The sequence below is a fragment of the Lepidochelys kempii genome, chromosome 10 (genome assembly GCF_965140265.1).
Source record: "Lepidochelys kempii isolate rLepKem1 chromosome 10, rLepKem1.hap2, whole genome shotgun sequence".
Taxonomy (NCBI): domain Eukaryota; kingdom Metazoa; phylum Chordata; order Testudines; family Cheloniidae; genus Lepidochelys; species Lepidochelys kempii.
The window spans coordinates 5,947,678-5,961,443 of record NC_133265.1 but is presented as its reverse complement, the minus strand read 5'-3'; positions in this window follow the sequence as shown (position 1 = coordinate 5,961,443).

Below are 13,766 nucleotides of genomic sequence, written 5' to 3'. Positions count from 1 at the left end.
CAGCTGAGACTGCAATCAATAGGAGTCTCATCACTAACTTCAGCTGGATTTGGAGCAAGTCTTACATCCTTCCACTTGTCTGGAGGAAATAGCTTGATTAAACTGAGCTGTCTCCAGCTGGTTACAGAATTGAATGTTTGGGTGCTGCTCCTGCTCGGATTCAAATGATAAGAACATAAGAATGGACATCGTGGGTCAGACCAAAGGTCCATCTAGCCCAGTTTCCTGTCTTCTGACTGTGGCCAATGCCAGGTGTCCCAGAGGAAATGAACAGAACAGGGAATCCTCAAGTGATCCATCCCCTGTCGCCCATTCCCAGCTTGGCAAACAGAGGCTAGGGACACCATCCCTGCCCATCCTGGCTATTAGCTATTGATCTGATTTAGAGGACATTAACCTGTTTGTAGCCTCTGAGGGGAAAGCAAAGCAGGCCTGCTCAGGCAGTCTGACATGCTGGGAACTCACAGTGCAGGCAGGGGATGTTCAGCTTGGAATTAGCTCAGGCAGAAGGGAGAGATCTGCATCTCCACTCATCACAGGTTTAGGAGCTGGAAGAAGCCTGAGTGTGGATGCCCTTGATGGACCATGGAGGGGAAATGCAGGTACAGCTGGCTGGAACTGTGACATGCCGTACATCAAGTTATAAGGCGGGTGGAGAACTTGCTTACGGACTCACTACATGACGTTGGGCAAATCACTACAGGCCAGATTTTTAAAGTGATGTAGGCTCACGTAGGTGCCTAGTGGGATTTTCTAAAGTGCCTCGGTGCCTAACTCAAAATTAATCCCAGACTATCAAAAGTGGGGATTTTGAATTTTGTTTTGCTCGAAAAGGCTTCAAACGTGGAGAGCACCTATGGGGACTCTGCTCCTTACACACCATTCAAGGGGTATAATTTTCACAGTTGGGAGGGTAGAGAGTACAGCTGTTGACATTTTTCATCAGACACTTTCAAAATGGACATTTTGCCCTGATTTCCAGTGCCTCAGTGGTTTGGTGCCTTAGGGCCTATTTTTCAGCAGTAGGGTGCACCTGCAGCTGCCGCTGACCTCAGCTGGCATTCTGGGTGCTCAGCAATATTTACGATTTTTGTCACTTTCACCTGCAGTCGAATCAGGAATCAAAGAGGTGCATAAAAACGAAAGAGGAGAGGAAAATAACCAGATTCTTGTAACCCTCAGTAAAAACTTGGGTCAGGTTTTTAGGCTTTGGACAAAAATTCTGGGAGTCTTCACTCTTCTACCGATCATTAGAAACAGATGCTGGACCTGTATCTGTCCATCTCTAGAGGAAAGGCTCCCACACACACGTTAAAGTGGAGAGCATTTCCCAAGCTAGGTAGATGGGCTGACAGCCTCATAAGGTTAACACAGATCAGCTATTCTCATGCTCAGTATTTTCTGGTGTCCAAGAACTCTCCCATGCTTTTTTTTGGTTTGTATTTTTTGTAACAGGGATCGGGATGGAGTGATTCTCCCACCAGATAATGGGTATTTTGACTCAGCCTTGCTTCTGCCGGGTGTCTACAGGCACAGATTTCCAGGACTGCATAATGGTTATGGTGCCACCGATGCTCTTGATTTTATTGTCCGGTGCAGAGGGGTTTGTTTTTTTGTGAGCATTACCACTCTCCTGTGCATGGAAATGTACTGAGGAGATGGAACAGTGCCAAGACATTAACTAACCAGGAACACAGGAAATGGCAGGTAAGATAAAAGCACACTTAATCTGGGATGTGATGATAAATACACTGGGCCAAAGGTGTACCTGGTGTAACTCCATTAGCTCTGGTGGAGCGACACCATGGATGAATTAAACCCATTTACTTCGATTGTTCCTGGTCTTGTCTCCCCTGGGCCTCAGCTGGCACAGGTAGAATAGTTCGGCATAACAATAACAATATTTGCTTGGTACAACCAGAGATAAGCCAAAGCTAGAACCTCAGTTCTGAACCTCTTTGAATTTGGGGCAAGGGAAGTAAGCAGCGGGTTTGGGAGAGTCCTACTCCGGGATTGCAGTCTGCCCATGCAGTTTTGGTCCTGGGCTGGCTATAAACCGGAAACGATCTATTTCCAGTCCTAGTTGTGGGTGGCTAACTTCTCATGAGAATAGCCCAAGAAATTCTGGCACCCATCCAGCCTGAACCTCCAGTTCAGCTTCCAGCTCTGAACCTAAGCCAACAGTAAATCTAAATGCAGCAGACGTCAGCGTACATCTGGCGTGAATTGAGCTCTTACTGTATTAGAGAAATTCCAAAGTATCTAAGGGGCATGGATACAGATATCAATACACGGGTTATCTAACCAGCCCACTTTGTTAATTCACCTACCAGGAGGTTTAAGGTGGAAGACAAAATTCATGTTTTGCTCGAAAAGGCTTCAAACGTGGAGAGCACCTATGGGGACTCTGCTCCTTACACACCGTTCAAGGGGTATAATTTTCACAGTTGGGAGGGTAGAGAGTACAGCTGTTGACATTTTTCATCTGACACTTTCAAAATGGACATTTTGCCAGGCATGTGCATTTTTGACTGGGTTTTTTGTTGTTGTTTTTTTAGGTTTTGGTAAAAAAAATTTGAAACCTGAAAATTGACGATTTTCTTTTATAGCAACCAAAAAACTTAAACATCAGCCCAAACCCAAACTGTTTCCAGGTTTCAAAGGAAATTGTTTGGGGAATGGTTGGGGGTTTTCAGTCGTCCAACAAACACTTTTGAAGAAAAATCTAGACAAAAATGAAAACGTTACTGCTTCTGTCACATTTTCAAGGGAACAAAAGACATTTCCTGACCAGCTCTTGCAAGGAGCTCCTGTTTCAATGTTTGCAGGATGTGTTGTGTGGCCTTCCTCAGGATAAGTCCCCATTATGCGTCCCCATGTCAGCTCTCCTCTACAAAAGCAAAATGATAAATGAGGGAATCGCCACATGGTCAGCATTCAACTAAGTGCCATGATGCAGAACATGAGCGTTGTACAAGCGGGTAAAGTGGATTTCAAAATAACCACAATAACAAACCATTTCTGGCACCGGAATAACAAAGTTAATTGAGGGCTTAGCTACAGTGCTGCTCCTGACTTAGCTACAGGCCCAGCAGGTGTGAATCAGCATCCATGAAGTGACGTCAATTTACGCCAGATCAAGATCTGGCCCCTGATTTGATACTTTTCAAGTCTTTGGAGTATCTGGGATCCTTGAGACACAAGTCCCCCTAATCGTTTGTTACTAGATGCTCAGTCCCAAGCTTGTGTCTTCTTAAAGAATGTTACTATTACATATCTCCTGACAGCATGGGACATTACACTTCAGATGATATTCAATCAGTTCCCATTGAAATGGCACAAATATCACTGATTTGCTATATTAACTTCACCTAATTGAGTCTTTGCCCATGCAGACCAACAGTCATATTAGTGGCCATAAAACTGCAGGCTGTGTTCATTAATTACAGACAATGTCATTTGTTAGGGGCTTCCGAGGAGAAAGTGGTGGGTGTTCATTGAATGCATGACTTCTGTCAACAATGTCAAACCGTGATTTGAGGACTTGGTAACTCAGCCAGAGGTTAGGGACCTATTACAGGAGTGGGTGGGTGAGGTTCTGTGGCCTGCAATGTGCAGGAAGTCAGATTCCATGATCAAGATGGCCTCTTCTGACCTTAGAGTCTATGAGCAGTCCTGCCATATAAGCTCTGACTTTTTCAACTAAACACTTCTCTATTGGAAAATGCTTACTTGTCAGAACCAAAACTTTTTTGGGGAAATATATCAGTTTTGACAAAGATTCTGTTGGAATCTGTTCCATTGCATGATTCTGTTGGAAAAGTTTCTCAGGCCCAGGATGGAATTTCTGGTTGATAGAAAGAACCAACTTCCTTACCCGCGCCCCCAAGACAATAGACCAATGGTTCTATGGCACTCCCTTAGGATGGGGGAGACCCAGGTTTGAGCCTGCTTTGACTCAAGTAGAGCAGTGACTTGAACCTGGCTCTCTAACATCCTGAGGAGGGGGTGCCCAAACCGGCAGGCTAGAGAGTCAGTCTTTCTCCAGCCCACTGAATATTTAATTATTTACACACATTGGAACAGCTCTGGCAGGAAAGCTTGAGAGAGACTGCTTCTGGGTGGTAGTGAATACCCTAGTCACCAGGCTATTCTGTGTCTTCCTCTATCATGGATTTTCTGTAAATAGTTTAGAAAGGTCTTGGTTTTGTTCCAATGCATAACAAAAACGTCAACACCTGGAAATTTTTTACCTTTTTTCCCATCTGGCCTGACCCATCATAGTATCTGCGTGCCTTGTGTTGCAGCCAGCTCAGAACACCTGCACTGCGGTCAATGGACCTGGACCATTTTGATACAAGCCAGCAGCTGAAATATACCTGTAGGAGGAATAATCTGATGAGGCACAGAACCATTTTCCATTCCATTGCATGATCTATTCACTTGCCAACGAGACTATGGTCAGACAAGAGGAGATACTGGCTCATGATGCATCCTCCCCAGGCATAAATTTCCTTCTGACTAAAATTCTGCAAATTGAATAAGCTGGTCTGGAGCACTCTAAATTATTGCTTTGTCAGGTGTCCTCCCATATCCTTCACTAACGAATACCAAGTAAAGGAAAAATACACAAAGTCACTCTGCTTAATTACATGTCACAGCTTGGAAATAGGTGGTTTGGGAATGATGGATTAGATTTACAAAAAAGCGTGTAAAAAGAAATCAGGAGCTTTAACACCAAAACCATGTACCTATTGCCAGTGCACATGCAGCCATATTAATTTCTGGATTAATACATTGATTGGTTTTATATTAGATCTCAATGACCTGGGTTAAGAGTTCGGCCTCCTAAACAACACCAGTGTCAGGATTATCGGGGTGAGAATCACCGTTAGGAATAACATTAGTTTTGGAGACTCTAACATCACACAAGGAACAATGGCCACCACAGATGTGCTCACAAGTTCTTAACCATCCTTTTATTAAGAAACTTACTAAGCAGATCCACACTATCAAAAACACTACTACCATCCAACAGTAAAGAAAGGGGTAACACAGCACGTCTAGTCTTAATACTGGCATCACTTACATTTCCTGGTAGGGATCCTGAGGTCCCCCAAAGGACACGGGCCACGATCTCCTTCCCCCAAAGCACACGGGCTATGATACAGCCTTTATAGTGCATTTCGCTGATGCCCTCTGTACCCTCATGCTGATCCATAATGGTTTCAGCCTCTTTTCTTATCTGTACTTCCACACCCCAAACTTTTAGGGCACTTTGTTTTTCATTGGCTAAAATTCCTTTGTTCCTCTTACATTCATTAGCATTGATGTCAAGGAGTTGCTATGGTAACTCATGGTCATTGCAGAATTCCTCAAGGTGTTACTCCAGGTCATCTTGCAATATTAACTGATACATTGCGACATATTTTCCAATCTATTGCTGCAGTTTCCAGAACATCAGCACATCTCTTACGGTAATCTTACACTTTAATGGTACTGAGTTCTCTCTTGGTCAACTAGTTTGAGACCTTCTATGGCCAAGCTCATATTTTAAGGACCTAGAGCCTACAGGCCTTCCATTACAGCTTATCTTACTTATATACCTAATACATACTCATCAGTGATACCTACTTATTAGTCCCATAACCCTGTGGTGTGAGCCTATATACTTTACCACTTAAATCTACAGCTCTAATCTAATCCCCATACATTAATTACCTTATTATGTGATTATATCCATATTTAGCTACCACATGTCTAGATAATAGCCTGCATCTATCAAACATCTTTCTCTCTGATGTGCTTTGCAAGCTGCATGACAGATTCTCTTACCATTGTAGGCAAAGCCAAGCCTTCCTCATTGTGGTTGAGCATGAGCCAGCTCTTTGAATCTGGGATGTGTTCAGGGTCCTAGGGCATCAGGTCCTGCAGTTGTGGAATTCCAGCTTCTTTCACCTGCTGGATCAAGAGAGGCATCCATTTTTTAATACTTGGAAGCAAATATTTTTTGGTGCGCACTTCAGGTTTGAAAGTTCTGCCATAAAGAACTCTTCCAAAAGGGCACTTACGGCGTTTCAAGCTTTTTCCCATTTGACAGACTGACCTGCAAAGCAGCGTAATCTGAACACAAAGCTCTAGCAGGGGAGCTGTTCAGGCTGCTTGTGCTTATTATGGATGGACGCAGCTCTTTTGAAGTGACACTCACGGAATTGTCAAGTGTCTGTTATCAGGGCCGGCTCCAGGCACCAGCAAACCAAGCAGGTGCCTGGGGCGGCAAAAACGCTGGAGCCGGCCCTGTCTGTTATCACAGCTGGCATGTAGATTTTGTTCCCCTTCCCTTTGAAATCAAGTCCAACTAGAAAGTATCAGCATTAGCTATCTGAGAGAGTCAGTGTAGATACAAGTTTGTATTGTGCTCACCACCTTAGTACGTGGGCACATCGCAGAACTTAGAAAGCAAACATAATACTGTTACTGCAATAATGAGTTAAATCAGCCCTAAGGTCTCACCGCGAAAGATAAACTATCCCTCCCAGAAGAACGCAGCCTGAAATCAAGGAAGAGGTGCATTAAATTATATGAACTAAAAACTTCTTACATCACAGTCTCAGAGGCACCAACCTCTAGCTCTGATCCACCTATGGGGCAAGTTACAAGGAGTAGAGAAGTGGTTCTCAAACTGTGGGTCAGGAGCCCATTTTAATGGGCTCACCAGGGCTGGCTTAGACTTGCTGAGGCCTAGGGTCGGAGCCGAAGCGCGAGACGCACCACTCAGGGCCAGAGCCGAAGCCTAAGACCCACTGCCTGGGGCTGAAGCCTGAGGCCTTCAGCCCTGAGCAGCGGGGCTCAGGTTACAGGCTCCCTGCTGGGGCTGAAGCCCTTGGGCTTCATTTTTGGCTTCCTCATCTGTGGTGGTGGGGCTTTGGCTTTGACCACCCCACCTGGGGTGGCGGGGATTGGGCTCTGGCTCAGGCATCGGTCCTCCCTTCTGGGGTCATGTAGTAATTTTTGTTGTCAGAAGTGGGGTCGCAGTGCAATGAAGTTTGAGAACCCCTGGGGTAGAGGATTGATTCTTCTCTCATTGGTATAAATCAAGAGTAATAGCCAGACTGATCTAAATGAGATTAGAGTCAGCTCGCAGGACTCTTGTCTCAGAATAACAGTTCCCAGCCTCATTGGTATCTATTCCCTATGCTGTTGAGCCCCAGGGACCGTCAGAAATAGCCATTGATGGACCTATCTTCCATGAATTTATCTAGTTCTTTTTTGAACCCTATTATAGTGTTGGCCTTCACAACATCCTCTGGCAAGGAGTTCCACAGGTTGACTGTGCATCATTTGAAGAAATACTTCCTTTTGTTTGTTTTAAACCTGCTGCCTATTAAATGGTAAATGGTCTTCGCTAAGTGCATCTCTCGGACACTTCCAACTTCTTCCTGTTGCACCTTAGGGAGGTTGTTTGTTTGTTAATACATATCAATATCTCATATCAGAGAATGTCTCCAAAGATTCACAAAGGATGAAATGTAGCCCTGTGCAGATAGCCAGGGCAAAATCCATGAACTGTAGTTATAGACCTTTTGCTGGCCTTATGTAGAGTAATCGATTACACTCAACATGAGCTGTCTCAGTAGACTCGTGGGACCAGATTCCATCTGGTTTTAGACCAGCTCCGACCAATCCCGAACCTGCTGGAGGGCCCTCAAACGGAAAGTGTGGAGAGGAGGAAGGCTGTGGTATTGCAAAGGTGTCACAACCTCCTGAGCACAAGGCTTTGCTGCCCATGGAGCACGAAGGAACTTGTACAGACTGCAGAATTTGGCCCACCTGTCCCTTAAAGGCATTTGATGGCGTTATGCAGTTTTTTTCTGTTTACTGCTTCATTTATTCCTATCTGTAGTTGTGTGGGTGGGTTAGACAATAAAATATTCAAGAGTCTCCCTAGATTCATAGGTTTTAGGGGCAGAAGAAACCATTAGATCATCTGGAGTCTGACCACCTGCCTTATGCAGACTGATGTAGGTGAATGCACAGGGCAGATGTAATTCAGTGTGAGCTTTAATTGAGATACAACTGGAGTTAAGAACAATCTGGTTAATTCTGTAGTCTAGAAGAAGTTTCATTTCCTTTCATTACTCATCACTGTCATCATGTCTTTGCCTTTTTTGCTTCCACTTTCTTAACCTCGATACCAATAGCAAGGAGTATCTGATGGCACCGTTCAGATCTGGAGGGGACCCTGGCATCCAGGCAAGGTGATCTTTTAAAACAAGTCTGTACTTTTGCAGCAAAAGAGCCCGCGTCTGTAATATGCAAAATCCATTACACTCTGCTGAGCATTTTTCAGCACACAGGTATCAGCGACAGTGGTGAATCATAAGTACCAATTTGAGACTAGAAGGAAAATACAGTGCAACAAATGGTTCTATTAATTTGATTACATCTGTTTCCCTTGCTCTTGCTCTGTCATTTTGCAGCTGACAGTGGGTTTATGAGTGGCTACCAGAGCTGAAAAGTGAGAGCGAGAAAGATAGCAAAAGCTGTAGCTAGCAGAAGACAGTGTGGCCTAGTGGATAGGGCATGGGGTTAAAACTCCAGAGACCTGGGTTTTACTTGGCTGTACCACTGTGTGGCCTTGAGCAAGTCACTGCACGTCTCTGAGCTTGTTTCCCTCCCCACTTTGCCTATCCTTCCTATTTAGATTGTCAGAGCAGAGACTCTCTCACTGTGCTGTACAGCTCCTAGCACAATGGGACTTAGGTGCTACTGGAGTGATAACTATCTCAAGGCAGCAAGATGTCCACTGCACAGGGTAAGACTTAGGGGTTTCCGTTAGCTGTGATACTGAAGAAGAAATCAGAGTATGGGGAATATGGCCTTCCCACCGGATGAAAAAGCCCATGGCTGTTGCTTTTTAGTCAGTGGGTGATAGTGGAGTGGAAGCCAGCAACTTCCAAAGAGGTCTGTGGTACTGTGCAAGAGAGAGAAGGGAAGGAACCCATCCCAGGGAGAGGTGTGCACAGAGTGTATATGCTGGCACTGAGTGGGGCGAAGGTATGCGGCTTTGTATCATTTAAAGTCTGCTTACCCAGACAATTCAGAAGCTCTGCCGACGGGCTGTGCGAACGCTGCTGACCATAAATGATGGCCATGAATCCAGCAGGGTCTCATCTCTTGAAGGTGGAGGATTTAAATCTGGGTGAAATTGGGTTATTTCTTGAGTCATTCAGAGTGTTAAAATCCCAATCTTGCCAACCGTTACTCCCAGGATTAGTAATTCCATGGAACTACATGGCCCATAGCGTGGCAGGGAATTTTAAGCTAAAGACGACTAGTGCGGACAAAGCCAAAGAGCCTGAGAGCAGCCACAGCTTCCGCTCTGCTATTTATCAGAGATGGGCCAGAATCAAAACCTCCGATCCAAACATCCTTGACATTTGGGAGGAGTATAATATCCAGATCCATATTTTGCAGTTTGTAGCTTCAGAGTTGGAGCTAGGGGCATCCACTGGCTTGAAGTGGTTTCTGTTATTAAATGGGTTTACAGTTTAGTTCAATGGCTTTTAGCACCCCCCCTATAGAAATTGTTCCTGCACCTATAGTTAGGGCTAAGATTTAGTCACGGATATTTTTGGGGGGTGGCGCAGCCCAGGGGGTGGGGTGGCGCAGCCCAGGACCACCACCGCTGCTGCTCAGCGGGCGGGAGAGCGGAGGTTCGGGACCGCCCCAGCAGTGGTCCGGGTGGCTGACCCCGGGGCAACCCTGGGGTCAGCCGCACCAGCCACTGCAGAAGTCACAGAATCTGTGACCTCTGTGACAGATTGGCAGCCTTACCTATGGTTTCTAGTATACGGGCTGTACAGCTCCAGCTCTAGATACATTCATGTGCACAAAAACCTGGCCAAACTGATCCCTATGGAATCTCCATCTCGGTCAATAGACTTACTGCAAGCATCGATCTGGGCCTTGCTCTATATACAGTGCAATGTCCTAAGAGGTGAATTAAGACTGAAAACGAAATCGTTCACCTTATATCACCTAACCTCCGGATGAATCCTAGCCCCAGAGTACAGGAATATTCATCCTCTATTGCACCTGCTTAATTTGAATGGGCATTGGCCATGCTCTTCAATTAAACATGTCGGAAAGAAAAACATAGTGGCAATTTTGAAAGATTTCTCCAGCAGAGGAGAATCCAAGGAAAGAGATTACATCTGATGTTTGGACAGGCTCATAAATAAATCACTGACCTCAGAGTCCTGGATCAAAAGGCTTAAAGGCTCAGAATAATATCTGGTAAGAGCGAGGAGAGAAAGCTTTCACCTGTAGTGACTTTTCAGGGAAAGATGAAGAGATACAGAGGATTAAGGGTTATGAGATTACAAAGGGAAAAAGAAAGAAAACACGGATACCATAGAGCATTATCCATCTCTTAGCAACAAGGCTGGGTTAAGATGGGGATATTCATATGACACAGAAAAGAGCCAGGGAGAAATGTGACCTGAGGAAGTGAAGGGGAAATGAGTGCGTATGGATATGACTGACCAAGACACTTCGGGTGAATGAGTTAGAGAATGCAGATAATCCATTCTAGCAAAAAGGCAGACTTCTTCAAATGGCCTTTCAATGTGCCACTTTTTGCACAGCTCTGACTGCAAAGGGGAATGGAAATGTAACAGTGTTAGGGAAAATGCATAGTTTAAAAATGATATAAGTGGATGGGTAGGTTGCCTTCCTTTTTTAGTGATATTTTTGCCGCGTTAGCTGTTGGAAATTAGAACCAAACCCAAAGCACTACAAATTCACGGGACGTATCTAGCCTTTTGGAAAACTGAATTCTCTCAGATGTGGATCAATCTGATGTTTAGGGCGATACAATAATGAAGGCATCTGCAGCACTTCCACTCCTGGGGTGACATGCTCTAGCCAGGACAATCTAAGTTAATGGGACTATTCATTCACATGAGTAAAATTAAGCACATGCCGAGTGTATGGAATCTGGGCCTAATTTAGAATGAAATCCTCTTGAGCCAACACCACCCTTCCTCTATGTTCTGCGGGGCTGCGGGAAACAATGACGACTGTCAGGTGGCTAAAGAAGCTGGTGAAGGTATGTTTTCAATATGAATTCTGATCGTTTTTTCCAGATCTATTGGGTTGAAATGAAGGAGTGAATAAGCAATAGTGATTTAAGGAAATTAGGTTGCGTTTGACAGTAGAGGGGAAAGGAACAAACTGGAAACATCGTCCTGATTCTTCTCTCACTTATGTCCATGCAAATCCAGAGACCTCAGTGGAATCGCTCCTGATTAAGATGCTAATTCAGGAAAGCACTCGGGCCTGTGCTTAACTTTAAGCACATACTTAAGGTGAAATCGGGTCCCCCTGAAGTCAATGGCAAAATTTCACCCTTGATGTTAAGCACCTCTTCAGTGCCTTCCTCTGCTGGAGCCTTATACTTGTGTCAGTGGGAGGAGACCCAGGCCTGTCGTTAACAGAGACTGGGAATCAAGAGTTGTGGGTTGTAGACCTGACTCCACCTCTGACATGCTGTGTGAGTTTGGCTGTGGCACAAGTACGGTCGTACGGTCTGTTATGCCGTACCAGTAAGAAATGTATAGCTGGTACGGCATACCGGAAAGACACAGGAGGAGCCTGCCCCAGCCCCAACCCCTGCCCTTCCGCGGAGCTGCATCTCCTGAGTCCTCCTGTCTGGGGTCTGTACAGCAGAAGTCTCTGGGGCAGTGGGAAGAGGACAGAGCCCTCCCATGTAACGTGGGATGTGTGTGGATCATGGGGAGGGGATGGGGAAAGCTTAGGGTCCCCAGGCTGGGGATGGGGCGGGGAGGAGTCACATGTGGGGTCACGTGGGGAGGTCACGTGCTCCTCCCCCTTTGTGTCCCTCCCATGTGTGCAGTGTACCGGCAAGAAATTATTTCTGCTTGCACGACTGGAGCTTGGGTAAGTCTTACTCAGTCGCTCTGTGCTTCACTTGCCTCCTCTATAAAATGGGAATAATTGTAGTGTATGGGAAGAGGGTAGCATCCCTCTACACAGTTTGAGCGTCCTCTAGCAGCGCTGGGTTTGAGAAAGTACCCAGTAACCAGTTGGAGCAGCCGTATTTTCGTAGCTACGTCTGGCACATTTGTGCATATCTAGTACTGTAAATACAGTTATTTGAGACCTAACTGTACCTGTGTGCTTTGTTCATATTCTTTTTGTTATGTAAAGAGCAAAAGACAAAGGAATGTTACAAAGCTTAATAAACTGCTGCTGCTTAAAACACTTTGAAGTGGTCAGTTGGAAGGTGCAAAAAGGTGATGACTGTATTCCACAAATTTTGCATGAGTTAATTTTTCTCTGTCAAATTCTATGCACATTTTTTGGTTGCACAAAGAAAACTAATGCTACATTTGCAAAAGAAATGGGCCCTTTGTCCCAATTCATCCCTTATTTTCTCCTTTCATGTATACTTTAGCAAGCCTCACATTACCCGGCAATTCAATGGCTCTTTGTTTAGCATGTGATCTGCATTGATGAATATTCATGACGTGTGAGTTAAACAGGAAAAGTGCACTGTGCCCGTATTTTGTTGTACATTTCATGGAGGTAGGAGGGACACAGGACATGGCCTGTTTTCACCTTCATTTGCATTTATGTGGGTTAGTCTTCACTAGTGGAGCAGGTTTGCTAACATTTGTTTTGCTTTCACAAAGCACAGGGATCGCAAAGAACTGAGAAGGCAAATGGGGTGGAAAGTTTCTAGTTAGCGCATAGCCTGGCCCTAAGCATTCCAAAAATCATAAGCCAGTCCCTCGGAAATCTTGAGATTGGCTTCAAAATCACAAAAAAGGTTAAAGATGATAAATGTTGGGTTCCTTTTACATGTCTTCTGGCTCTCAAGTAGAGCAGGCTGGAAAAAATTTCAATGCAACATTTTTCATCGGAACACGTCAGTTCTTCGACACTGAAAAATTTCATGGGGACATGTTGATTTTGATGAAGTTTTGACAGACAGCAGATTCTGTGACAGCGTCTCCAGTGTTGGCCACCTGTGCTCTGTGCGTCCAGTGTGTGTGGCCCTGGGTTAGCCCTGCTACCCGGGCGGCTAATTAATAAAACATCTAAACCAAAAGTGGGGTTGAGGCACATCGCTACCACCTGCCCTTAGCGTGAGGAAGTCTTTTCTCTGCCTCCTGTCGGTCAGTTCCCCAACACCTCCAATCTGCGGCAACACAAGCACTGTCTTCCAGGCCTCCACAGGCCCTGCTCACTCATTACGGGTTAACGATAGGCACACTGTAACCCCCAAGTCCTCCACACCTGCCCCTGGAATGCCCAGCCCCTAATCCACTGGACACTCTCAAAATTCCCAGCTTGTTCATTCCCGAAGGAACAGTATACCACAGCTTTTCCATTACACCATAAAACAAACACACCACACTTAGATTTGTTTATAGAGAAAAAAGGTACACGTTTATTGAACAAAGGACAGAGATTCAAATGAGAACAAGCAGAAATAGTGGAAACAAAGGATTACATATTGTGACAGGGTCGGGCCCGATGGCTACTGGAGAGTAATTTTTTTTTTTTTTTAAGCAGGAGAAAATTTATTTGCATAACACACTTACAAAAAATCACCAAAAAAGATAAAACAAAACTATGCAACAAAACAAAAGCAAACGCAATGTATAACACAGCAGCCTTCGGGGGAGAGAAGTGTTCAGGCTTGCCTGGGCCCAGAGCGGGGGGGCTTCCTCGAC